This window comes from Mustelus asterias, unplaced genomic scaffold (assembly GCF_964213995.1).
Source record: "Mustelus asterias unplaced genomic scaffold, sMusAst1.hap1.1 HAP1_SCAFFOLD_1664, whole genome shotgun sequence".
NCBI classification, from domain to species: domain Eukaryota; kingdom Metazoa; phylum Chordata; class Chondrichthyes; order Carcharhiniformes; family Triakidae; genus Mustelus; species Mustelus asterias.
In genome coordinates, this window is record NW_027591609.1 from 15,492 (window position 1) to 42,242 (window position 26,751).

The 26,751-nt window shown below is 45.6% G+C and overlaps 1 pseudogene; it reads left to right on the forward strand.

Annotated features, from left to right (window-relative positions):
- The first annotated feature begins 4,533 nt into the window (after positions 1–4,533).
- LOC144488559 (uncharacterized) overlaps positions 4,534–26,751 on the forward strand; it is a 30,850-nt pseudogene continuing 8,632 nt past the window's right edge.

The following is a 26,751-nucleotide window of genomic DNA, read 5'->3' on the forward strand; positions in this document are numbered from 1 at the left end:
GAAAGAAAATATTTCACCTCATCTCCGTTTTAAATGTGTGAACCCTTATTTTTAAACAGGGACCTCTAGCTCTAGATTCTCACACAAGATCCTTTCCACTACATCCTTTCCACATCAACCTGTCAAGACCCTTCTTGTTTCTTCTATGTTTCGATCAAATTTATCTTATTCTTCTAAACTCCAGCAGACACAAACCTAGCCTGTCCAAGCTTTACCCATAATCCACACATTTCTGGCATTAGTCTGGTCAATCGACTGCTTCCAATGTATTTACATCGTTGCTGAAACAAGATGACCAATACTGTACACCGTACTCCAGATGTGGTCTCACTGGTGCTCTGGATAACTGAAGCATAACCTCCATATTTATGTAATCAATTCCCCTCAGAAATGATAGTTTTCCTAATTATTTGTTTTACCTGCTTACCAGCTTTTTGTGATTCATGCAAAGAACAGGAACAGGCCCTTCGGCCAACGCTGATCACATTGTCCTATCGAGACCAACCGCTTATATCCCTCTATTCCCCGGCTGTTCATGTGTTTATCAAGATAAATCTTAAATGTTGCTAACGTATCTGCCTCAACCACCTCACTTGGCAGCGCATTCCAGGCCCCCACCACCCTCTGTGTAAAAAACCTTCCCCCGCACATCTCCACTGAACCTTTCCCCCTTATCTTGAACTTGTGCCCTCTTGTAATTGTCATTTCTGCCCTGGGAAAAAGCTCCCAACTGTTCACCCTATCCACACCCCTCATAATTTTATAAACGTCTATCAGGTCGCGCCTCAGCCTCGGTCTTTCCAGGGAGAACAATCCCAGTTTATTCAATCTCTAGAACACTCAGATCCCTCTGCATCTCAGAGCTCGACAATCTCTCACCATTTAGATAATCTGCTTGCCTTTTATTCTTCCTGCCAAAATGTGCTGTCCTACCAGCAGTTCAGACCTGAGTAGAGGGAGCAGCACAGAGGTGTACACTGCAAGTGAGTCTTCCTGGGAGTCCTCAACTTGAAATTCTTTTTTATTCATTCGTGGGAAATGGGTATTGCTGGATGGCCAGCATTTATGGCCCAGCCCTTGTTGCCCTTGAACTGAGTGACTTGCGAAGCCATTTCAGAGGGAGTCACATGTAGGCCAGACCGGGTAAGGAGAGCAGATTTCCTTCCCTGAAGGGCATTAGTGAACCAGATGGGTTTTTTATGATAATCAACAATGGTTTTATGGTCATCAATAAATTCTTAATTCCAGATTTTTTTCATTGAATTCAAATTCCACCAACTGATGTGGCAGGATTCGAAACCCGGTCCCCAAATCATTAGCTGAGTTTCTGGATTAATAGTTCAGCAATAATACCACCAAGTCATCACCTCCCCTAGTTCAAGATGGAGTGTAGGAGAACAAGTCAGGAGCAGCACTAGGCACCCTAAAACTGAGATTCCAATCTGGTGACTCTATAACACGGGACTATAAGCATGCTAAACAGCAGAAGCAGCATCTTCCAGGCAGGGCCAAGCGATCCCACAAACAACGGATCAGATCAAAGCTGCAGTCCCCCCACATCCAGTCGTGAATGGTGGGGGACAATTAAACAAATCACAGAGAGAGAAAGCTCCACAAACATCACCATCCTCAATGACTGGGGAAAGAAGTGGATCAGTGCAAACAACTGTGATTTGTCTTTGGTGATCGCGGATGTGTTACTGATGCCTTCCATGGATTCCAAGGCCAGGAAAGACACTCTGGAAGGTGTGGGGAGCTGGGACCTGCCCAGGAGAGTAACTGAAGGTCTGAGAACTGAAATAATCCAGAGTTAGAAAGGAGAAAAGGCCACAAAAATGCAGCAATTGGTAACAAGACATTGATTAATCTTTTCTTATCCTGGAGAAATGAAGGTCTCAGCTTTGTGTCTTAAACAATATTAGTTAATTTGACATTTATCCAGAGTAATAAACTCCAGCCCAGTTATAGCGATCACTAACATCAGCAAAAACACACCCCAACTGTCAGAATGAACATTGTTCAGTCCTGGATGTGATTAACAGCAGCAATAACAGCAGAATCCAATTCCTCCAGACACTTGTCAATTTGCTGGTGTGTTAGAAGGTGGGTTGACTGAGTGAATCCCATCTCGCACTCAGAGAAGGTGAATGGTCTCTCTCCATTGTGAGTATGTTGGTGTCTCAGCAGGTGGGATGAGTGAGAAAATCCCTTCCCACACTCAGAGCAAGAACGGTTTCTCCCCGGTGTGAATGTGCTGGTGTGTTTGCAGGTTGGATGAACGAGTGAATCCCTTTCCACAGTCAGAGCAGGTGAACGGTCTCTCCCCGGAGTGAACTTGTTGGTGTCTCAGCAGAATACTTGAGGTCTTAAAGCTCTTCTCACATTCAGAACATTTGAAAGGTTTCTTATCCGAGTGAACAAGTTGGTGTGATCTGAGGCTGGTTAAATAAATGAATCCTTTTCCACACAAGGAGCAGGTGAACGACCTCTCCCCAGTGTGAACTCGCTGGTGTTTCTGGAGGCTGGATAACAGAGTGAATCCCTTCCCACACACTGTACATCTGAATGGCCTCTCCTCACTGTGAACTCGCTGGTGTATCAGCAGATCACTTGTGGTTTTATAACTCTTCTCACATTCAGTACATTTGAAAGGTCTGTTATCAGTGTGAACCAATCGGTGTGTAGCGAGGTGGGATGATCATGTAAATCCCTTCCCACACACAGAGCAGGTGAACGGCCTCTCCCCAGTGTGAGTGCGTTTGTGTTCAATGAGGTTCTGTGATTGTTTAAACAGCTTCCCACAGTGAGAGCAACTGAACTGTCTCGCAATGAGAACAATCTGGTGCTTGACCAGGTCCTCAGAGCTTTTAGAGTTGTTATCGCTGTCAGAGTGGTTAAAAAGCCTCTCTTCAATGTGAACTTGCTGGTGGGTCAGCAGGTGGAATGACTGAATGAATCCCTTCCTGCACACAGAGCAGGTGAATGGTCTCTCCCCAGTGTGACTGCGGCGATGTATTTCCAGCAATGATGGGTAACTGAATCCCTTCCCACAGTCCCCACATTTCCATGGTTTCTCCATGGTGCGGGTGTCCTTGTGTCCGTCAAGGTTAAACAATCTGTTCAAGCCTTGTCCACATAAAGAACTTGTGTATTATTTCTCAGTAAGGGAATCAAGAGTCATGGGGATCAGGCAGGAAAGTGGAGTTCAGGATTATCTCAGATCAGTGAATAGTGGAGCAGACTCAATGGGCCCAATGGCCTAATTCTGCTCCAAGATCTTCTCATCCTTTGGCTCTCTGCTGTGATTACTGAGATTTTTTTTTTTAAATCAGGCTGTGTAACTGGTTAAAGCTCTTTCCACAGTCAGTTTACTGGAACACTCTCACTCGGGTGTGTGTGTATGTCTTGGTGCTTTTCCAGTCACACTGATGTTTGAAATCTTTCCTCGCCGCCAAAATAGAAAAACATTTCTCCTTCCACATTTCAAGGTTGATGATATTCAGGTCCTGATGAACTGAGGGACTCTATCAGATCTTGATGTAATGTTTGGTTTCAGTTTCCCATCTGCAATTCATCGCCCTCGTGGACCTTGTAAAAGACATTGACAGAGTCAGTATCATTGTCACCACAAGATAGAAAGTCAGAACAGACAATTCTAGTTTCTATGGAATATTATTTTCTCTCTTGTTTCCCCAATCTTGTGGTCCAGTCAAACTTCCATCTCAACTAAACCAGAACTTTGTTTCCAGTGTCTATGAGACACTCTGTACCCTGAGTTGTGGAAGGTATCGAGTGTTCCAGTCGACACTGCACACTTCTTCAGGACCACAAGAGCATGGACAAGACCATGGAAGAGAGGCCAACAGCCTAGTTACCCCATGCTGATCTACAAATCACTGTTTTAATCAGCCCCAAGAGCAGGTCCAGGAAAAGACCCTCTGACCTCCCAAGCCTCCTCCACATGGGCAGCTAATCATTAGGCGCATGGGGCAGAATAGAAGTGTAACTAAAAGTGGAGAAGCAGCTCCTTCAGGAACTGCAACCTCTCACACTGAATATGTACATGGTTCATGGACTCCTGTAAACATCAGCTGCAGGCTGGGAGCGGGTGAAACTGTTTAGACACCTGTTGCCCAGTTTGCTGGGAGGCACGGTGACACAGTGGTTAGACCTGGCTTCAGTTCCCGGATTGGGTCACTGTCTGTGTAGAGTTTGCACATTATCCCTGTGTCTGTGTGGGTTTCCTTCAGGTGCTCAGGTTTCCTCCCACAGTCCGAAAGATGTGCTGGTTAGGTGCACTGGCCATGCTAAATTCTCTCTCAGTGGACCCGAGCAGGCGCCGGAGTGCGGCGACTAGGGGATTTTCACAGTAACTTCATTGTCGTGTCAATGTAAACCTACTTCTGACACGAATAAATAATTATAACTCTGATGTGCTGGAAACTAGGACCCGGTGGGAACTGTAAAATCTAAACCCCGCCCTCACTGTTGCGCCACGAAGACCCTGGCGCATGCGCCTCTCGCTGATCCAAGATGGCGGCCGTTAACCTGAAATTGGGCCTCGGGCGGAAAAAGATCCGGAGCTGCAAACACGGAAGCGCAGAGTCTCAATCAGGGTTTGAGCGCCCACCAGGTGTTTAGAAACTCTTCTTCTCCAGAGCCGGCTCCATCGCTCCCTCAGAGTTTCCGCTTCCTTTCCCGTGGCAAAGAGACAAAAAGAGAGACGCACCCCATCGCCATGACTGACTGCGCATGCGCCAATACTGGTGATACTGCACCTGCGCAGTGCCTTCCTCTCGTGTAAATATGGGACATTCACCACCGCGGCGAATGCTGGGTAAATCCTCCGTCATTGAAAGTCGTTGTTGTTGACTGGTGATCTTTTTGCTGTGATGTGGAGATTGGGAGGAGGGTCGAAAAAGCTGTGCACAGATCCTTCACTCATCAGAAAGAACAGAAGTGGGAACTGGTGGATTATTTTGATTTATTATTGTCACGTTATGGTTTACAGTGAAAATTATTATTTCTTGCGCACTGTACAGACAAAGCATTCCATTCATCGAGCGGATAGGAGAGAAGGAAAGAAAAGAGTACAGAATGTAGTGTTACAGACATATCCACGGTGTAGCAAAACAATATATAAGGCAGCTCCATTCAAAAGTCTGATGGCAGCAGGGATTAAGCTGTTTTTGAGTCAGTTGGAAAATGATCTCAAGACTTTTGCATCCTTTTTCCTGATGGAAGAAGGTGGAAGAGAGGGTGTCCGGAGTGCGTGTGGTTCTTTTTTGATTTGATTTATTATTGTCACATGTATTAGTGTACAGTGAAAAGCATTATTCCTTGTGCACTATACAGACAAAGCATACTGTACATAGGGAAGGAAAGGAGAGAGTGCAGAATGTAGTATTACAGTCACAGTTAGGCTGTAGAGGAAGATCAAATTAATGAGAATTAGGTTATTCAGAAGTCTGATGGTAGCAGGGAAGAAGGTGTTCTTGAATCGGTTGGCACATGATCTCAGACTTTTGTACCTTTTTCTTGGCGGAAGAAGGTTGAAGAGAGTATGTCCGGGGTGTGTGACATTCTCGATTATGTTGGCTGCTTTTCCGAGGCAGCGGGAAGTGTAGATGGAGACAATGGATGGGAGGCTAGTTTGTGTAATGGACTGCGCAAATGCCCCAAAGTTTTCCACAAACAACAGCAAAATCCAACCACTTCAGTCAAATATAAACTCAGAAGCTGGTGTGACTGAGTGAAGTATTTATTTGAGTAACTGTCAGGATTGTTTTCTCATGGATATTCCAAGTCATTTTAAAAATCGTTCAATTGATTCTAGTCGTTGGCTAGACGAGCATTTATTGCCCATCCTTAACTGCCTTTGAAAAGGTGGTGGTGAGCTGCCTTCTTGAATCGCTGCAGTCTATGTGGCGTAGGTACATCCACAGTGTTGTTAGTGAGGGAATTCCAGGATTTTGATCCAATGACAGTAAAGGAACAGTGACATATTTCAAAGTCAAGATGCTGAGTGGTTTGGAAGGGGACTTCCAGGTGATGGCTTTCCCATCTGTCCACTGTCCTTGTCCTCCTGGATTGTAGCGGCCATTGGTTTTGTTTCCTTGTTTTCCTTTCATCTGTTGCCCCAAAGTGCGGTGGATGCTGGGCAGTGAGTAATTTAAGGAGGAGTTGGACAGATTTTTAATTGGTTATGGGTTGAAAGGTTATGGGAGAAGGCAGGAAAATGGGGATGAGAAGCATATCAGCCATGATTGAATGGTGGAGTGGACTCAAGGGGCCGAATGGCCTAATTCTGCTCCTATATCTTATGAACATATGAACTTGCAGGTTTCATACAGATTTGCAAAAAAATAAAAAATTCTTTGGAAGTAGACATTACTGACAAGGCCCAGGTATTTGTCCTGAATTACTATCACAGACAGTGATATGTTACCAATCACCAATTGTCCTTTGTGATGGTGATAGTTGGCCTTCTTCTTGAACCTCTGCAGTCCGTATAGTAAAGGTGCTCCCACAATGCAAGAGTATTAGAATTTTAACCCAGTCACATTGAAGGGACAGTGATATTTGTCCAAGTCGGGAAGTTGTGTGGTTTTCCCACGTCCCAGCTGCTCTGGTACTTCCAGGTGGGGAAGATTGTGGGTTGAGGAGATTCTGCCAAAATCCTGGTTGAGTTGCTGATGCATAAAGTCTCTCTCCGTCACCTTCCTCCTGATCTTTTCCTCTTTTGCATAAAGGCTGGATTCTTGTTGTAGGCTCTGAAGAGGTGGAGGGTTCCTTTCCCTCAGTGCATTGGTGAACAGTTTGAGTCTTTGTCACAATCCAGCAGCTTTCATATCCACTATTTCCTAGTCCCAATTCCACAGTTTACCAAATTAGTTCAGCTGAATTTCGTATTTTGTGTTTTAATGGCTTGTCTCTCATGTTTCCCTCTTTCTGTTTTCAATTCATTTTTCAGGGGATTGGAAGGTGAGGAATTACAGAAAATTGTAAATCAAGGATCACATCAAGATCTGACAGAGTGTCTCGATTCATCAGGATCTAAACATCATCGGCCTTTCAACATGGAAGAAAGAAGCACCGTTCACAGAGGGGAGAAACCATACATGTGTTCTGTGTGTGGACAAGACTTCAACCAATCATCTGGCCTGTAGAGTCACAAGCGCAGTCACACCAGGGAGAGACCGTATAAATGTGGAGACTGTGGGAAAGGATTCAATTATCCAGTTGACCTGGAAAATCACTAACACACTCACACTGGAGAGAGAACTTTTAACTGCTCTGTGTGTGGGAAGGGATTCACTCAGACAGCTGGCCTGTTGATACACCAGCGCATTCACAGCAGGGAGAGGCAGTTCACCTGCTCTGAATGTGGAAAAGGATTTACTCAGTCATCGGCCCTGCTGATACAGCGACACATTCACACAGGGGAGAGGCCTTTCACCTGCTCCGTGTGTGGGAAGGGATTCACAGATTTCTCTGCCCTGCAGAGACACCAGCGAGTTCACACCGTCAGGAGAGAGTTTTAATGCACTGAGTGTGGAAAGAATTTTAAAACTCGATGCACACTGCGGGAGCACCAGTACATTCACACCAGTTCCACACTGTTCAGCTGTTCCCACTGCCAGAAGGGGTTCAGGACATCATTCCATCTTGTGGCACATGAGCGCATTCACACTGGAGAGAGGCCATTCACCTGCTCTGAATGTGGGAAGGGGATTAACCGATCATCCAACCTGCAGAAACACCAACGAGTTCACAGTGAAGAGAGACGGTTTAAATGTCCAGACTGTGGGAAGGGCTATAAAAGTTCTGAGGAACTACGTCACCATCAACGTGTTCACTCTGACGAGAGACCATTCACGTGTTCTCACTGCGGGACTGGCTTCAGGCGATCAGGCGACCTCACTGTACACCAGCGAATTCACACTGGGGAGAGGCCGGTCACCTGCCCTGTGTGTGGGAAGAGATTCAATTGTTTATCCTCTCTCACTTCACACCAACTTGTTCACACAAATGAGAGACCGTTCAGATGTTCTGACTGTGTGAAGAGCTTTAAAAGCAGAAAACTTCTGCTCGCACACCAGCGAAATCACACTGAGGAGAGATCGTTCACCTGCACTGAGTGTGGGAAAGGATTCACCCGGTCATCCACTCTGCTGAGACACCAACAGGTTCACAGTGAGGAGAAGCCGTTCACTTGTTCCATGTGTGGAAAGAGATTCACCCAGTCACACAACCTGGTGAGACACCAGCGAGTTCACCAGTGATCACAGGGGTGTGATTCTGCTGTTATTGCTGCTGTTAATTACATCACAACTAAATTACGTTTATACTGATAGTTGGAGTTTTTCTGATGTAAATCAGCCCTGTTGGACTTGTAGAATACCCCATAGCATCTCTCATTCATGTGTCAATAAATCTTCACACCTGCAGACCTTGTTTTAAATTTAAATCACTCAGAAACTGTATTGAACTAAAGATGAATAATAAACAGATCACAGTCCAATCCACCCCTGTGTGAATGTGCCGATGTATCAGCAGGCCGTTGACTAAAGTCTGTTTTGTAACTTCAGGATAAAGATTTGAAAGCTCTGAATGTTGGTCCTCTCATATGTAGGCTGGAGCTATTTGATAGGCAGGATGTTAATAGCTGTAAACTTGTCAGATGTCGAAAGAATTACTATTGGAGTAAACTCACCCATTTATAACCTCAGACTCTGGTCCCTATTGTGATGAATAAGTAACACAGTGGAATAGCGGGATAAATATGTGGGGCTACGGGGATAGGGCCTGGGTAAGATGCTCTGTTGGAGAGTCGGTGCAGACTCGATGGGCCCTGTACCCTTGTGCATTTACCCTGCTAACCCCCCCTAACCTACACATCTTTGGACGCTAACGGATAATTTAACATGGCCAATCCACCTAACCTGCACATCTTTGGAATGTAGGAGGAAACGGAAGCACCCAGAGGAAACTCAGACACAGGGAGAACGTACACAGAAACCCACTGCTGTCAGGCAGCAGTGCTAACCACTGTTCCACCGTGCAGCCCTTCATCTGCTGCTGAATCCCACATCCACACATTACTGCCAGACTTGACAATTTCAACACATTCCTGACTGGTCTCCCGCATTCTGTAATTTTGAGATAATCCAAAATGTCCTCATGTCTTGCAGACGCTTCCTCCATCTTCACAACCCCCTCTTCTAATTCTGGACCTCTGTGCAGCCCCTTTGCAATTCCTGCAGCATTGCTGGCCTGCGGACTAATGTATGGTTCAATTCCCATTCCAGCTGAGGTCGGTGTCGGAGCTGTCTCCTCACCCTGCCCAAGAGTGGATGGTAACGGCAGCCTGCTACTGACACAAACTGCCAGGAAAACAGCTCTGGATGACACATCAGCAGACATTTGGGGTTCCAAATGCTTGAAAAATGTTAACCTGTGTGAAATTGAGGTGTATTCCAGACTAATTTAAATATAGGATGAGTGTCATTGCTTATTTAGTCACTGCTGTAAACAGTGGAATTTTCACTTTGTAAACCTCAGCTTGAAGGAATAAAGTGAATAAATTGGGATATTAACTTTTACCATTATCCATCTGAAGCCAATGGACTCCCTTTTCCCCATCCTGATGTGACACTGAATCTTCTTCGGTTTGAAGAAGAAACTTAACCTTAGAGCACTGGGCGGTACAGTGGCCCAGTGGTTCGCACTGCTGCCTCACAGCACCAGGGGTTTGGATTTGATTCCCGGCTTGGGTCACTGTGTGGAGTTTGCACATTTTCCACGTGTCTGTGGATTTCCTCCGGGTGCTCCGGTTTCCTCCCACAGTCCAAAAGATGTGCTGGTTAGGGTGCATTGGCCAAGCTGAATTCTCCCTCAGTGTCCCCGAACAGGTGCCGGAGTGTGGCGACCAGAGGATTTTCACAGTAACTTCATTACAGTGTGAATGTAAACCTTATTGTGACTCATAAATAAACTTTACTACTGGCCTCAGTACCCGAGACCTGGCAGGATGGCAAGAATGGCCCGGGAGGTGTACTGGAGGGGCTGGAGTGGGCAAGTGGTGACACTGGGCGGAGCAGCAGCTGGGAGGCCTACAGCGACCCCTGGTGGATAGGAGGGGAAACAGCAGCAGTGCAGTCTGCGCAAAAGCTTCCCCAGTTCAGCTGATCAGAGAGACTGGGAACCTCTCCAAATGTAAACTTCAGCTTCTCACATTCACCCCCATCTCCCTCCATCCACCTCACTCATCCCTCCCTCTCACCATCCATCCCTTTCTCCTTCCTCCCATCCCTGTAAGTTTCAGGGCAATCCTCCATATTTTAAAAGGACTCAGGAGAAACCTGCCAGTTTAAAAGTGGCCAACTCTGGCTGCTGGCTGATAAAAACCTCCCAGAAGGCTCGGCAGGACAAACATAACCTGCCTGTGGACTGTGCTAAGAGAAAAAAAGGTGTGAGGTCCCTGAATATGTAAGTGGCCAAAAAGGCAGACACACCAGTGATCGAATCATCAGAAGGACAAAGGACAGTAAACAGACCAGCAGGGAGTCCATGGCCACAGAAATCGGCCCATCCACAGAAGACATTGAAATAACGACCCACAGGGGGTCAAGGCAGTTCCAGCCTTTTGTGTGTGGACTTGACGAAATTAAACTGAAACTGCCAGTGATCGAAAGCCCCATTGTCCTTGAAAATCACCTACGGGGGCAGGGAAGGTGTTTTTGATACATTGAGCTGAGAGTCAAACAAGCAGGACCAAGCTCTCTTCCAGAATCACAAGCAGTGACACAGACAAGCAGAACCAAGCTCTCTTACAGAATCGCAAGCAGGGACACAGACAAGCAGAACCAAGCTCTCTTCCAGAATCGCAAGCTGAAAAGCAGACAAGCAGAACCAAGCTCTCTTCCAGAATCGCAAGCAGTGACACAGACAAGCAGAACCAAGCTCTCTTCCAGAATCACAAGCTGAGACACAGACAAGCAGGACCGAGCTCTCTTCAGTTTCGACCCTGCACTAAGACATTTGAGCCGACCACAAAGCCGACCCTTTTAGAATTGTGAGTATCCCAGCCAACCATGCGAAGCTCCCGAGGATAGGATAGAGGTTGAGGCAAGGGGAGGGGTGGTGTATTGTAATTTTAAAGTTCAGGAATACATTGTACCCATTTGCATTTCTCCCATAGTGTAGTATAAAGTATAAGTTTTATTCATGTGTGGTGGGGTATTGAAGAGGTTGATTGTATTGTTAAATAAATCACTGTAAGTTTTGAAACTCATTTGGAGTCCGTCTTGCCTCTTGTTCTCTCATCAGTGCACTCTGACGAGGTCACAGTTTCAATATCCCTTACCATAAATCCGGAGTCTAGAACCGAGGGTGATCTGAGCGATTCGAACCCGCTCACTCAAGGGAGACTGCTGGTCAGGAGATAAAGAACAGAGTCTCTCTGTTCTCTCTCTTGGAGACCTACTCGAGTGGAGTGGGTGCAGGGTGGCCGTTGTCCCACTGACAAGGGAGAGAATCACTCAGGCCTTGGTGGCGGTTTTGGGATGGCTGTGTGATATAAGTATCAGGTTACCGGTCAGGTATAAACGGTGAGCCTGGTTCAGCGCTCTCTCTCCTGTGGACTTGCCCCAGTACAGCATTCCCCGGCCGTTGAAATTTCAAGGCCTGTAAGAGAGAGACACTCGCAGCTATCGGCAGACCCTCAAACATCGGCCTGTAAGTGGAGTAACAAGGAAGATCCCGCTACATCCCTCCCTCCAATAAGAACCATTCACTGAGCACAGCAGTTTCAGCCTCATTCCCACAGTCTGTATTCCAGCCTTTATCACATCCACTCTGCTCCCAGATATTTTACACCATTAGATATTACAATTCAAACTTTATAATCTCTACAATTTACTATTTGTTCAAGGAGATGAGGGCAGCATGGTGGCACAGTGGTTAGCACTCCTGCCTCACAGCGCCAGGGACCTGAGTTCAATTCCTGGCTTGGGTCACTGTCTGTGCAGAGTCTGCACATTCTCCCCGTGTCTGCGTGGGTTTCCTCCGGGTGCTCCGGTTTCCTCCCACAGTCCAAAGATGTGCTGCTTAGGTTGACTGGCCATGCAAAATTGACCCTAGTGTCAGGAGGATTAGCAGGTTAAATATGTGGAGTTACGGGGATAGGGCCTGGGTGGGATTGTGGTTGGTGCAGACTCGATGGGCTGAATGGCCTCCTTCTGCACTGTAAGATTCTACGATTCTATGAGTTCACAAAATTAAAGTTAAAAGTTAAATTTATTTATTAGTCACAAGTAAGGCTTACATTAACACTGCAATGAAGTTACTGTGAAATTCCCCTCGTCGCCACACTCCAGCACCTGTTTGGGTCAATGCACCTAAATAGCACATCTTTCAGACGGTGGGAGGAAACCGGAGCACCCGGAGGGAACCCACACAGACACGGGGAGAACGTGCAGACTCCACACAGACAGTGACCCAAGCTGGGAATTGAACCCGGGTCCCTGGCACTGTGAGGCAGCAGTGCAGACAGACAGTCAAGAAATCATCAATTCCACTCCCACCCGGAGCGATGGGGATATATTTAGAGTAACAGTTTTAACAACACCAGGTTAAAGTCCAACAGGTTTATTTGATAGCAAATACCATTAGCTTTTGGAGCGCTGCTCCTTCGTCAGATGGAGTGGAAATCTGCTCTCAAACAGGGCAAAGAGACACAAAATCAAGTTACAGAATACTGATTAGAATGCAAATCTCTACAGCCAACCAGTTCTTAAAGATACAGACAATGTGAGTGGAGGGAGCATTAAGCACAGGTTAAAGAGATGTGTATTGTCTCCAGACAGGACAGCCAGCAAGTCCAGGAGGCAAGCTGTGGGGTTTACTGATAGTGTGACATAAAGCCAACATCCCGGTTTAGGCCGTCCTCATGTGTGCGAAACTTGGCTATCAGTTTCTGCTCAGCGACTCTGCGCTGTCGTGTGTCGTGAAGGCCGCCTTGGAGAATGCTTACCCAAAGATCAGAGGCTGAATGCCCATGACGCACTTCAGCGGTCACGGGCATTTGTCAAGAGAGAAAAGTGCTGACGTTTCGAGTCCAGATGACCCTTTGTCAAAGACTGACCTCTGAAGAATTGAGAGAGGGAGGTGGAGAAGAACAAAATGAAAGATCTGCAAACTGACAAAATGTTTCACGGCCCAAGACCAAAACGAGTGGTAATTGAACAAGTAAAGACACAAAAGATGTTCTGGATGAGGTGTGAATAGCCGGTGAGCGATAGTCTGAATGTAAAGTAAACAAGAGGGAAATGAGGTGAAAAAAGCAGCAACGAAACACAGATCACAATGGGGGCAGAGATTGTGGTGTAAAATTGTTGAGCTCAGTTTTGTTCTGAAGGCTGTAAAGTGTCTCTTTCAGTTGCGAGAAATAATAATATATTTCCCAGTTCCGATGACAGGTCACATTCAGTCTGTTCCTCTCTCCACAGAGGCTGCCTGACTTGTTGAGTATTTCCAGCCAAAAGAGAAAACGCTGGAAAATCTCAGCAGGTCTGGCAGCATCTGTAAGGAGACAAAAAGAGCTGACGTTTCGAATTCAGGTGACCCTTTTGACAAAAGCAGCAACTTGCTTTCATTCATGAATATTTCCAACCAGACAATGTGTAAGAATTGTCACACCTGGAACAGATGTCTCTTACTCAGGACACCCCAGCTCGGGTCTGGGGGTGGTGGGCGGGGGGGGGGGGGCGGGGGCGGTGGTAGGGTAACGTTCACAATTTTGTGTTTGCGTCTGGTGCGAATAATACTTTAGATTAAACGGAGAAGTTTTTTAAACTGAGGAGAGTAACTGCATTTGGGCGCTGACTTTAAACAACATTAACAAGCCCGGGCTGCTGGAGAAACATTTAGGGATTTGTGAGCAGTCAGTTCCGGCTGGTTTGAAGTGAAATCCTGTCGGTGCTGCGGCAAATCTGAACTCAAACCAGACAAACTGGAACCGCTGGGTTAGAGATTCCGGGTGTTGGGATGTGGAGGCTGGGGGAGGGGGAGATGGCGGTAAAACTCTGAGCTGATTTCAGACAGGGTGAGCGGGGTAAAGGGGAGGAATGACAGAGTTAATGTGGGAGTTACGGACAATAGCAGAAGGTGGGAAGCTCTGGAAAGGAGCAATGGGGGTAAAGGCCGTCAAAGAATGTTTGTTTAAATGAAGATAAAAGCAAAATACTGCGGATGCTGGAATCTGAAACAGAAACAGAAAATGCTGGAAAATCTCAGCAGGTCTGACAGCATCTGTGGAGAGAGAATGGAGTTAATGCTTCCAGTCTGGAGGTTCAGCAGGGAAAGAAGCAGCGAACTGAACACACTGACCCCAGGGGGAGGGAGTGACCCAGGATAAGGGACAGGCGCAGCTCAGTTAGGCTCTGCAATGTCCATCAACAGATCAACATTCAGATCTTAGAGCGCCAAGGGGGACGGGAAGGAGAAACTATTTGGGGCACAGCAGGAGGTCACCCCACCCCCCAGTCTGTGGTTCCACAGACCTCCCACACCTGGACAGGGTTGCCTCAAGGTGCAGGAAGCTGCAAGCTGAGAGGCTGAGCTGAGAACTGGGCCGGGTTGGGGCTTTGAGTGACAGTCCTGGGGCTATATCAGGACATGAACTGCCACAGATTTCCCCCTTTTTCCTGGGACGTTTCAGTGGAGCTGTGTTGGTGAGTGTTTGTAATCTCTGTCTCACTGTCTCGGTAATAGGGGTGGGTTGTAGATTGCTGTAGACTAAATAACCTCTCCTCATGCTGCCAGTTCCAGTCTGCAGACTCCATTTCTCAGTCCAGTCTGCTGCTCTGTCTCTCTGTACTTTGCTGCAGTGCTCCACATTCTGAGCAACATCCAGCCCATTGTTATCACCCGAAATTTGCGGCAAACTACCTTCACTGTGGCACAGTGGTTAGCACTGCTGCCTCACTGAGTCAGAGTTCGATTCCAGTGGTGGGTGACTGTCTCTCTGGAGTTTGCTCAGGAAGAAGTCTCATAACACCAAGTTAAAGTCCAATAAGTTTATTTGGAATCAAAGTAACTTATTGCGGATGCTGGAATTTGAAACCAAAAGAGAAGTTGCTGGAAAATCTCAGCCGATATGGCAGGATCTGTAAGGAGAGAAAAGAACTGATGCTTCGAGTCCACATGAGTCTTTATCAAAGCTTTGACAAAGAGTCATCTGGTCTCGAAATGTCAGCTCTTTTCTCTCCTTATAGATGTTGCCAAATCTGCTGAGATTTTCCAGCATTCTCTCTTTTGGTTATTTGGAATCACGAGCTTGCAGAGCACTGCTCCTTCATCAGCGCTCTGAAAGCTTGTGGTTCCAAATAAACCTGTTGGTCTTTAACCTTGTATTTTGAGGCTTCTTACTGTGCTCACCCCAGTTCAGCGCTGGCATCTCCACCTCATGTGTGGAGTTTGCACAATCTCCCTCTGTCTGTGTGCATTTCCTCTGGGTGCTCCGGTTTTTTTCTCATAGCCCAAAGATGTGCAGGTTAGGTAAATTTGTCCCTTGGTGTCCAAGATATGTAGTGTCTAATTTGATTTATTATTGTCGCATGTTCTGGGATACGGTGAAAAGTATTATTTCTTGCGTGCTGTACAGAAAAAAAGTAAATTGATAGAGTACATAGGGGGAAAGGAAAAGAGTCGGGTGCAGAATATATTGTTGCCGTTGCAGTACAGACTCGATGGATCGAATGGCCGCTTTCTGCACTGTAAGGATTCTATGATTAGTGAATTCCGGCGAACAACTTTTGAATGGAGGGGTTTCTGAGGCGCCGAACATTGTGGGAATTGTGACCGCCATTAATCAGTGACTGACTCTAAATGTTTAATTGCAGACTGAGGGCAGGTCAGCAACCTGAACCCTCAATTCTGTTTGTGACTCTCACAGGCTGCCTTGCCTGATGACTATCTCCAGTATTTATTTTCTTTGTCCCGGAACCAGTCTCTCCAGAGTTTTGTTTCTGTGGTACTGTTTTATAGGTTCGAGTTTAGAAACACAGTTAGGAGCTGGCATGAATTAGGCTGTCTGTTGGATGCAGAACTCAGTTCCTGGCCCCCCGTGTGCGTTTTTTTATTGTTGCTTCAGTCTGAACTCTATTCATAACTTGCCTCTGTGGGTTCTCTCTCAATCCTGCTGCGTTTTATCAGCATCTTTTCTTTTAATTTTAAATGGAACCTTAATATCTGCTTAGTACACAGGCCAATTCATCACAAATTCAGAGGAATGTATTTTTAAAAATTAATTAATCTCAATTGCACCAGATAGTTTTCTATTATGTCTTTGATTGACAATGGCGCCGTTAATTCCCAAGTATGCCTGCGGGTGTCAAAGTGTCCTGTTCAGTCCACACAGCCTATTGCGCAGGCGCAGTGCTGTATCTGGAGCCTGCGCAGTGCCACTTTGCTCAGAGCCCTGCGAGTGCGGCGGACGTTTTTTTCAGCGGGTGAGAGTCAGTGTGGCGGAGGGAGGAATGGAGTCGGGGTGGGGAGGGAGCGGAGGCTCCACAAATACCCGCTGCAGGTTGCAAGGCGCGAATAAGACCATGCGGGTTCCGGGTTTGCAGCTCTTGGGTTTTTTTTCCCAGGAACAGGCCCCGGTTTTCGGCCGCCATCTTGTTCCAGCGGGGAAGGAGAGCGCATGCTCTCGGGCTGGTCATAACGGGCGTGGTTTCAGGGGCTGGTTCAGAACCACGATCTTCAGAGGGACAATATGTTGCAGGGCGCATGCGCAACTATCCAAGCACATCCGAAGAAGAATTCGGAACAGGAGCCAGTCATTCGGCCCATCGAGCCTGCTGCATCATTCAATAAGATCATGTCTACTTTGGAGAGGCTGGATAGACTGGGACTTTTTTTCTCTGGAGCACAGGAGACGGAGGGGTGATCTTATAGAGGGCTATAAAATAATGAGGGGCACAGATCAGCTAGATAGTCAGTATCTTTTCCCAAAGGTAGGGGAGTCTAGAACTAGAGGGCATAGGTTTAAGGTGAGACGGGAGAGATACAAAAGTGTCCAGAGGAGCAATTTGTTCACACAGAGGGTCATAGAGTCAGAGAGGTTTACAGCATGGAAACAGGCCCTTCGGCCCAACTTGTCCATGCCGCACTTTTGTAAAAATCCCAATTGCCCGCATTTGGCCCATATCCCTCTATACCCATCATACCCATGTAACTATCGAAATGCTTTTTAAAAGACAAAATTGAACCCGCCTCGACTACTACTTGTTCCAGACACTCACCACCCTCTGTGAAAAAATTGCCCCTCTGGACACTTTGTATCTCTCCCCTCTCAATTTAAACCTCTGCCCTCTAGTATTAGACTCCCCTACCTTTGGGAAAAGATATTGACTATCCAGCTGATCTATGCCCCTCATTATTTTATAGACCTCTCTAAGATCACTGCTCAGCTTCCTACGCTCAAGAGAAAAAAGTCCCAGTCTATCCAGCCTCTCCTTATAACTCAATCCATCAAGTCCCAGTAGCATCCTAGTAAATCTTTGCTGCACTCTTTTTAGTTTAATAATATCCTTTCTATAATAGGGTGACCAGAATTGCACACAGTATTCCAAGTGTGGTTTTCCCAATGTCTTGTACAACTTCAACAAGACATTCCAACACCTGTATTCAATGTTCTGACCGATGAAACCAAGTATGCCGAATGCTTTCTTCACCACTCTGTCCACCTGTGGCTCCACTTTCAAGGAGCTATGAACATGTACCCCTAGATCTCTTTGTTCTGTAACTCTACCATTAACTGAATAAGTCCTGCCCTGGTTCAATCTACCAAAATGCATCACCTCGCATTTGTCTAAATTAAACTCCATCTGCCATTCGTCAGCCCACTGGCCCAATTGATCAAGATCCCGTTGCAGTTAGATAGGGTGGTGAGTATTTGGAACAAGCTGCCAGAGGTAGTAGTAGAGGCGGGTACAATTTAGTCTTTTAAATAGCATTTAGATAGTTACATGGGTATAGAGGGATATGGGCCAAATGTGGGCAATTGGGATGAGCTTAAGGGTTTAAAAAAAAGGGCAGCATGGACAAGTTGGGCCAAAGGGCCGTTTTCCATGCTGCAAATCTCTATGAATCTATGACTTTGCTGCCCCCACCCCGTCAATACCCATGACTTTCTTGTGGATCAGAACCTCAGCTTTGAATATATTCAATGACCTGCCTCCAATCCTCTCTGGTGAAGACAGAGTTCCAAAGATCAACAGCCCATTGAGAGAAAAGATCTCTCTTCATCTTAATCTTAAATCCTTTATTTCGACTTGATTCCCACACCAAAGGAAACATCCTCAGCATCTACCTTGTCAAGCACCTTATATCATATGAATCATAGAATCCCAACAGTGCAGAAGGAGGCCATTCGACCCATCAAGTTTGTACCAACCACAATTCCACCCAGCCCCATCCCCACAACCCCCTGCATTTACCCTGCTAATCCCCCTGACACTTGGGTCAATTTAGCATGGTTGATCCACCTAATCCATACATCTTTGGACTGTGGGAGGAAACTGGAGCACCCTGAGGAAACTCACAGACAAGGGGAAAATGTGCAAACTCCACACAGACAGTGACCCAACGCTGGAATTGAACTTGGGATCCTGGTGCTGTGAGGCAGCAGTGCGAACCATTATGCCACCCTGAAATTCCCAGATGTTTCAATAAGATTACTTCTCAGTCTTCTAAACTCCAAAGAGTACAGGCCCCAGCTGCTCAACCTGAAAGATAAAACTCCTCATTTCAGGAATCAACCAACTGGATCTTCTCTGAACTGCCTCCACTGCAATTTTGTCCCACTAAAGTAATTCTGTGCAAGCAATAGGAGAGAATGTTTTGAATTTCTGTTCTGGACAGATGCTGATGGATTTTGGAAACTCCTTTTACAGGGGGTTAGAAGGGGAGGATTTACTCACAGCAAACTCAGACCAAAAGAAATGTTTGTCTGTCTTGAATTTCTAACATTGAATTGCACCTATAATTTTCATCATTTACAGGGAGAAGATTTGAAGATTGCAACATTTTTCCCAGACACCAATCTCCCTGAGATCTTTGCAGACGTAGACTCCAGCAGATTTAAAACGTTGAAAACAGTGAAATTGTTTTGGGGTGAGTGTGAGTGAGCATTAATTTAAATTTAGAGCATGCTCTGATTCCATGGATCTCAGGCTATTGTGACTCCTTTACCATGGATGGGCAGGCAATGGTGCAGTGACAGTGTCATTGGATTAGTAATACAGGGATCCAGGGCAATACACTGTGAATCCTGGATTCGAATCCCACAATGGCAGATGTTGAAATTTGAATTCAGTAAAAATCTAGAATTAGAAGTCCATTGATGACAATTGTTGTAAAAATCCATCCAATTTAATAATGTCCTTTAAAGAAGGAAATTACCACATCCCCCAGCAATGCAAACCACTCAGTTCAAGGGCAATGAGTTATGCGCAATAGATGCTGACGCAGCCAACACATAGAGTCATAGAGCAATACAGCACGGAAACAGGCCCTTGGGCCCACCTGATCCATGCCAACCATGGTGCCCTCCCAGCTCGTCCCAATTGCCCATGTTTGGCTCATATCCCTCTAATCCTTTCCAATTCATGTACTTATGCTTTCTAAATGTTTAAACCTGTCTCAACCACTTTCTCTGGCAGTTCATTCCATGTACACCCTCTGCATGAAGATGTTGCCCTTCAGGTCCCTTTTAATCTTTCCCCTCTCACCTTAAACCTATGCCCTCTAATTTTCAATTGCGCTACCCTGGCAAAAAGGCAATGTGGGTTCATCCTATCTATGCCCCCCATGATTTAATACACCTCAATATAGTCACCCCATATTCTCCTGTGTTCGAAGGAATAAAGCCCTCACCTGTCCAACCTCTCGCTATCACTCAGGCCCATTAGTCCCGGCAACATCCTCATAAATCTTCTTTTCACTCTTTCCAGTTTATCAATGTCTTTCCTATGACAGGGTTACAAAAACTGTACACAGTACTCCAAGTGCAGCCTCATCAACAACTTATACAACTATAACATAATGTCCCAACTCCTAAACTCAGTGCCCTGACTGATGAAGGCCAGTGTGCTAAATGCCTTCTTCACCACTCTGTCTACCTGTGCTGCCACTTCCAACAAACTATGTACTTGTACTCCTGGGTTCCTCTGTTCCTCAACACTCCCCAGGGCCTTACCATTCACTGTACAAGTCCTCCCCTGGTTTGACTTTCCAAAATGCAACACTCACACTTAAGACCATAAGACATAGGAGCAGAATTAGACCACTTGGCCCATCGAGTCTGCTCCGCCATTCAATCATGGCTGATATTTTTCTCCCCCCATTCTCCTGCCTTTTTCCCATCACCCCAGATCCCCTTATTAATCAAGAACCTATCTATCTCTGTCTTAAAGACAGTCAATGACTTGGCCTCCACAGCCTTCTGCGGCAAAGAGTTCCACAAATTCACCACTCTCTGGCTGAAGAAATTCGTCCTTATCTCTGTTTTAAAGGACCTTTAGCCTGAGGTTGTGCCTCTGTACTCTGTATTATCTGTACTGAAATCCATTTGCCAATCATCGGCCCACTTCCCTAACCGATCAACTGATCAAGATCTCCCTGTAATTTTTGATAACCTTCTTCACTATCAGCGATACCTCCGAATTCAATATCGTCTGCAAACTTGCTAACCATGCTTTTTATGAATTTTTAAACGGCCATCCATTTCTCTGTTTCACCTCTGCCCTCCCTGATCAGCTCTCTGACATTGTCTACCTTCCTCTGCCTCTAATAATGGGTGTATTTTAACTATTATTTCCGCAAGCAATGTCTTGATGAGGTTTTTATCACTTCACAACTCTATTCACTGCTGATTTGCCAGCTTAGTCTTACAATGTTCAGGAATTGTTTCTCTTCCACTGGAGATCATTTCCTTTCCACTTCTGAGCTTATATTGACCAACAAAATCTGATACATTTTTATTCCCTGCAATTCATTCTGCCCACCCTGAAACGTTAATCTTCTTTCTGTCTAAAAGGATGGTCTCTTTCCTAATGTTCACAATTAAAGGGCAGGAGATGGCTGACATTTAAGGGGACAGAAGGTTAATATAGGACAGAGATATGTCTAGTGTTATTATATGGTACCCAGATTAGATACATTATTTATGTTTCTGTAATAAAATATATTTATTATTATTTCTTGCATTGTAATATAATACTGCAGCGATGTTATACATTTCCAGTCATAAAGTCATTACAGCACAGAAGGAATCCATTCGGTAACTCGAGTCCATGCTGACTCTCTGTATAACATTCCAGTCCCATTCCCACTCTATATCCCATTCTCCTGAAAGTTTATTTCCTTCAAGTGCCCATCCACTTTCATTTTTAAATAGAATCCATAGATATGGATGGAGATTTACAACTTTTTGGGAATGAAATAGGAAAGAATGTTCCATAGAAACTAGAATTGTCTGCTCTGAATTTCTGTCCTATACTGACTGTGATGACTTTTGCAAACTCATTTCACAGGATTTTGAACAAGGAATCACAGGCAAAAATCTCAATCGTCACGTCTAGACAGTCATATTCCTTGGGATCTGAATATCTTGTAATATGGAACTGTAGCTACGTTATATATTTCCAGACATCTCTTCCCTCAGAGGCTTGTTAGTCTTTTGGATTTCTCTTCCCCAGGGACCAGTGGAGGCTGAGGATCATTGAATATATTCCAGTTAGACAGATCTTTGACTGACAAGGGTGTCAAGGGTTATGGGGAACAGACAAGAAGATGGAGCAAAAGCTAAGATGTGGGGGGATTTCTTCACTCAAGGATGTGGTAAAGCTTTGGAATTCTCAACCCCTGAGGACAGTGAAACCTCAGTCATCAACTATTTTCAAGAGAGAGATTGATTGGTTTCTGGATATTGAAGATATCAAGGGATATGGGTTTAGTGTGGGGAGAATGATGCTGAGGTAGATGAACGAATTATCTCATTGAATAGTTTAAAAGACTCGATGGGCCAAATGGCCGACTGCAGCTCCTATTTGTTCTGGTCTCTGTGTCCAGGACAGGAAGCAGTGAGCATGGATCTGTCAATCAGCCTCAATCAGCACCTTCAGGAGAATTGGGAGGGTGAATATTAGATACAGCAGAGTGAGAATGGAGGGAGAGTGTGTGGGATGGAGATTCACAGCTTTTTTGGACTGAAATAGGAAAGAATGTTCCATAGAAACTAGAATTGTCTGTTCTGAATTTCTATCCTGCACTGACACTGATGACTTTTGTAAACTTGTTTTACAGGATATTGAAAGAGGAATCACAGGCCGAAATCTCAAACGTCACGTCAGATCTGACAGTTATATTCCATGGGAGCTGAATATCATCGGCCTTTGAATCTAGAAGGAGAAAAGGTTGTCCAGTCTGTTGATTTGAAAAGATTTCAAACATCAGTGTGACTGGAAAAGCACCAACACACTGCCACACTCGAGTGAGAGTCTTCCAGTGCACTGACTAAAGAGCTTTAACCAGTTACACAGCCTGAATAAATATCACACCATTCACAGCAGGGAGAGACGGTACCCGTGTTCTGTGTGTGGACGAGGCTTCAACTGATTGTCCACCCAAGAGAGAGGCAAGGACACCTGCACCATGGAGAAACCATGGAAATGTGGGGACTGTGGGAAGAGATACAGAGCCCCATCACAGCTGGAAGCTCATCGGCGCAGCCACACTGGGGAGAGGCCATTCACCTGCTCTCAGTGTGGGGAGGGATTCACTCAGTTATCCCACTTGCGGTCACACCAGCGAGTTCACACTGGAGAGAGACCGTTCACGTGTTCTCAGTGTGGGAAGGGATTCTGTGATTCATCCAGCCTGCTGAGACACCAGCGAGTTCACACTGGAGAGAGGCCGTTCACCTGCTCTCAGTGTGGGAAGGGATTCACTCAGTCATCGAGCCTGCAGAGACACCAGCGAGTTCACACTGGGGAGAGGCTGTTCACCTGCTCTCAATGTGAGAAGAGATTCACTCGATTATCCAGCCTGCGGATACACCAGCGAGTTCACACTGGGGAGAGACCATTCACCTGCTCTCAGTGTGGGAAGGGATTCAGAGTTTCATCCCACCTGCTGAGACACCAACGAGTTCACGAGTGATTCCAGAGGTTGGATTCTGCTGTTATAGTTTCTGCTCTCAATTACATCCAGGACTGCATTTTGTTCATTCTCACAGTTGGTCAATGGGGAGGATGCTCTGATTGTGGGAAGGGATTCACTGATTCATCCGACCTGCTGAAACACCAGAGAATTCATAATAGGGAGAGGCCATTTATCTGCTCCGAGTGTGGGAAGGGATTTATTGATTCATCCACCTTGCTGAGACACCAGCGAGTTCACACTGGGGAGAGACCATTCACCTGCTCTGATTGTGGTAAGAGATTCAGTCAATCATCCAACCTGGTAAAGCACCAGCGAATTCACACTGGGGACAGGCCATTCACCTGCTCCGTGTGTGGGAAGGGATTCACTCAGTCACCTCACCTGCTGAAACACCATCATGTTCACGAGTGACTGCAAGGACTGAATTTTGCTGTTAATCACATCGAGGTCCCAACCATTTTCATTGGTGTCTGTTTCTGCTGATGTTAATAAACCCTGGCCCAGTTGTAAGATTTGTATTGTGGATTGTCTTGTCTGAGTCCTGAACTCGTAAATAAAAACAAGAAGTGCTGTAAAAACTCAGCAGGTCTGACAGCATCTCTGGAGAGAGAAACAGAGCGAATGTTTTGACACTGAAGAAGAGTCACATTCAACTGGAAACATTAACTGTTCCTGTCTTTACAGATTCTGTCAGACTTACTGAGATTTTGCAGCAACTTCTGCTTTTAGAATGACGGTGAATGCTGGATACATGAATCAGAGATTGGTGTAAAACTGGGATCTGCTCCTAAATGAAAGTGAAACAGCAGGTTAAAGTTTCCAGTCTGAAACGTACTATGGTTGTTATACTATATATACCATTTTAAGGCTGGTTTTAACTCATTTAAAATAAACCTATTTAAAATATATTTGTTAAAGTCAGTATTAAAATACGAGTTGGATGAGTTCACAGGAGCCTGTTAACCGCTGGGACAATTATTCAACAAACATTGTCTGTCCAGACAGAGAAGAAGCTGCAGTTTGTTTGCAGGAATTCCCTGTTTTATTGATGTGTGTGTGTTAGACATCAGGATAACTAAAAATACACAAACCTGGACATCAATGGTGATCTGATTGACAGTTACTCTGGGAATCACTCCCACTGTGAAACTTCAGCACTGACACTGCTGAATGTTGTCGGCTCAGGGAGTGGGGCCTCCAGGAGTGGACTGTAAAAAAGCTGGGTTTCAGTATCCTGACTAATATATGGTGAGGAACCAGAAAAATCCTTACTGAGGAACTGCCTGGGGTTTTACCAGTGTAGGTTCAGGGGCGAATGATTCCTGACTCCCTGAAATGTCTGATATTGAACCCAGTTTGGAACAAGATTCATTCAGTTTCCAGGAGAATAGAGACAAATATCACCCACAACTGAGAGAGAGGAAAACAGCCACCTTGATCAATGACTTGGATGAAGCCAGAATTGATGATACAAAGATAGGTAGAAAAGCAAGTTGTGAGGTTATTACAAAAAATCTGTAAGGGGCACAGATAAGTTACCTGAATGGACAGAAAAATGGCAGATGGAGTATAGTGCGGGAAAGTGGGAGCTTTTCCACTTTGGCAGGAAGAATAGAGAAGCAAAAAATTGTTTAAATATACAGAAACTGAAGAATACTGCCGTAGAGAGGAATCTGGGTGTCCTTGTACATGAATCGTGAAAAAATAGGATGAAGGTACAGCAAGTAAAGAAGGCGGCAAATGGAGTGTTGGACTTTACTGCAAGGGGGTGGAGTTTGAAAAAGGGAACTTGCTGCACCTACACAGGACATTGCTGAGATAGCAGCTGGAATACTGTGTGCGGTTTTGGTCTCCCTACTTATGGAATGACATGCTTTCATTGGAATGAGTTCAGAGAAAGTTCACCAGGCCCATTCCTAAGATGAAGGTGTTGCCTTTTGAGGAAAGGTTGTGAAGGTGCAGGGGAGAATTCTCCCATCCCACCCACCACAGGAATCGTAGCAGGCCAGGGGGTGGACCACACAAAGGTCCTTTGACCTCGGGGCAAGTGATGCCGCAGAATCCAACTCGTCTTTTGGGGAAGGGTTGCACCTATACTCATTGGGTTTGGAAGAGTGAGCAGTGAACATTCTGAAACATATAAGATTCTCATGGACAGTTGACAGGCGAGAGGCCAAGAGGATGATTCATGAAGGAGTCTTGAACTTGGTGCCACAGATCTACAAGGAAGCCAAGTGTATTCTTTTAGCCCTTACAGACACCAATACTTTATCCTCCGTTTTAGTCAGGTTAGTCAGAGGTTTAGTCAGGTGTGGTGAAAGCTTCAACCAATCATCTGGCCTTTTGGAACATAATTGCAGTCACAGGGAGATGCCATGGAAATGTGGGGATTGTGGGAAGAACATAAGAACTAGGAGCAGGAGTAGGCCATCTGGCCCCTCGAGCCCTCATGGCTGATCTTTTTGTGGACTCAGCTCCACTTACACGCCCGCTCACCATAGCCCTTAATTCCTTTACTGTTTAATAATTTATCTATCCTTGCCTTAAAAACATTCAATGAGGTAGCCCCAACTGCTTCATTGGGCAGGGAATTCCACAGATTCACAACCCATTGTGTGAAGAAGTTCCTCCTCAACTCAGTCCTAAATCTGCTTCCCCTTATTTTGAGGCTATGCCCCCTAGTTCTAGTTTCACCCGCCAGTGGAAACAACTTCCCTGCTTCTATCTTATCTATTCCCTTCATAATCTTATATGTTTCTATAAGATCTCCCCTCATTCTTCTGAAATCCAATGAGTATAGGCCCAGTCTATTCAGTTTCTCCTCATAAGCCAACCCTCTCAACTCCGGAATCAACCTCGTGAATCTCCTCTGCACCCCCTCCAGTGCCAGTATATCATTTCTCAAGTAAGGAGACCAAAACTGTACACAGTACTCCAGGTGTGGCCTCACCAGCACCTTCTACAGCTGCAATAATCTTGCTGTTTTTAAACTCCATCCCTCTAGCAATGAAGGACAAAATTCCATTTGCCTTCTTAATTACCTGTTGCACCTGCAAACCAACTCTTTGAGATTCCTGCACAAGGACACCCAGGTCCCTCTGCACAGCAGCATGCTGCAATTTTTTCCCATTTAAATAATAGTCCATTTTGCTGTTATTCCTACCAAAATGGATGACCTCACATTTACCAACATTGTGCTCCATCTGCCAGACCCTCGCCCACTCAGTTAGATTATCTATATCCCTTTGCAGACTTTCAGCGTCCTCTGCACACTTTGCTCTTAGTGTCATCTGCGAATTTTGACACACTACACTTGGTCCCCACCTCCAAATCATCGATGTAAATCGTAAACAATTGCGGTCCCAACACTGATCCCTGAGGCACACCACTAGTCACTGATCGCCAACCAGAAAAACACCCATTTACCCCCACTCTTTGCTTTCTATTAGTTAACCAATCCTCTATCCATGCTAATACATTACCCGTAACACTGTGCACCTTTATCTTATGTAGCAGTCT